This window comes from Mycetomoellerius zeteki, unplaced genomic scaffold, assembly GCF_001594055.1.
Source record: "Mycetomoellerius zeteki isolate Tzet28-1 unplaced genomic scaffold, Tzet1.0 scaffold216, whole genome shotgun sequence".
Classification (NCBI taxonomy): domain Eukaryota; kingdom Metazoa; phylum Arthropoda; class Insecta; order Hymenoptera; family Formicidae; genus Mycetomoellerius; species Mycetomoellerius zeteki.
This window is the reverse complement of record NW_017257128.1, coordinates 11,414-13,170: the sequence shown is the minus strand read 5'-3', so window position 1 is coordinate 13,170 and position 1,757 is coordinate 11,414.

The window sequence follows — 1,757 nt, the reverse complement described above, 5'->3', positions numbered from 1 at the left end:
CTGAAACGTTGGCATTCCAAGAATGGATCTGAACACGGAGAAAACCCGCGAAACGCAAGATTGTCACATAAGTAACACCCGTGAAAGCCTCAAGAAAATTACTACTACTTTGATTGGAAGAAAAAATGTCTGAATGGATTGTGATATAATTACAATTTTTTTAAAGCAGAATTAAACCACTTGTATTGGAATAAGAAGATCCTTCATAATAAGAACTACCCAGTAAACGAGAATGGATTAAAATGGATTGAAATTTTATCTATCCAAATGCGTATTTTAAATAGCGAAAATTTTTTTTTTATTCAATTGGATTCAATTAGATTCAATTGGATGCAATTGGATTGAAAAACTGCATTTTCTATTCAAAATTTTGAATTGAACAATATTCATGGTGCACAGAAAAAGCTAATATTATTTTTGGATTGAAAGGCATAGAGATATGCTCCATGCAATTCCTATAAACAAGATTGGAAAGCATTCATTTTAACATTCGTGAATCCGTATTTCTGAAAATCTGAATCCATTTCAATCTATTCTCATTTACTGGGTACCGTGTCTCCTGATGAAGGATCTTCTTATTCCAATCCAAGTGGTTTAATTCTTCTTTAAGTAATAGGAATACAAAGATATTTTTAAAAAAGGTTTAAACCACTTGGATTAGAATAAGAAGATCCTTCATAATAGGAATACGAGTACAAAGATATATATACTTAGGTTTCATTGTATATATAAAAACACTTGTGTTTTACTTATTAATTTGATTTAATTAGAATTTAACTTGGCGCCTGTTGTTGATATCAAATCTTTTATACACATGATAGATATCAATAAAATCAAGTAAAAATAGAGATAATACCACTTGGGTTCTACTTTTTAATTTAGTAGTCTTTTATATACATGATACATCAAGAGATACGATAGTGTTTCGCGCCAAGTGAATGCGCAGCGCGAGACCGCCCGTGTTCTTGCGAGTCTGCGAGCATCCGAGGTTAGCATCGGATCTCTTAGTGACTGAATCAATAATCTTCTGAGTGGTTTCGATCTGCAACTCGGGTTTAATTTATATACTAAAAATGTTTTCACCTTCTACGTACCTTACGAACGGAGATATTGCGATGCGAAGTCCAAAATGTCAAAATTTTATAAGATACGTCATCGTCGCCCTCGGAAATGTTGTCCATTTCATATTTTGAACGGCAGATGGCACTCGCCTGTTGTGTATGTATATTATATTGATTATAAATATTATATTGATTATAAATAGTAACTCCAATTAAAATTGGAACATGTTCAATTCAAACGTATTTTGTTTAAACGTGTATTGTTTTATCAAGACATAGGGTAAGATCGCCCAAAAGTGCGCATCGCTTAAGAGTTCGCATTGAGCTTAACGACGAAACTATTAAATCGTAAGAGCTGTATTTCACACAGAATGTGCCTTTTTGGTTTGCTAATCTGTGTATAAAAAATCTTTGTGATCGTTACAGTGATAAAGGAGATATTTTAAATTTTGTGATTTTGATCATTTTCTTTATATATTTTTCAAGGCTAAATTGATCGATTTCTAGAATAAATCGTTGCTTTATGAATCCGTACTATTTATATTGTGTTCGTGCATGTCTGTGCTTCGTATTTAGTGATATATTCACTTAATATCTGCAATAATTTTTATACAGTTATATAATATTAAAAGTAAAAAGTGACACAATCGCTCAAAAGTACGCACTTGAAAGCAGCTCAAAAATTTGCACTTGGGC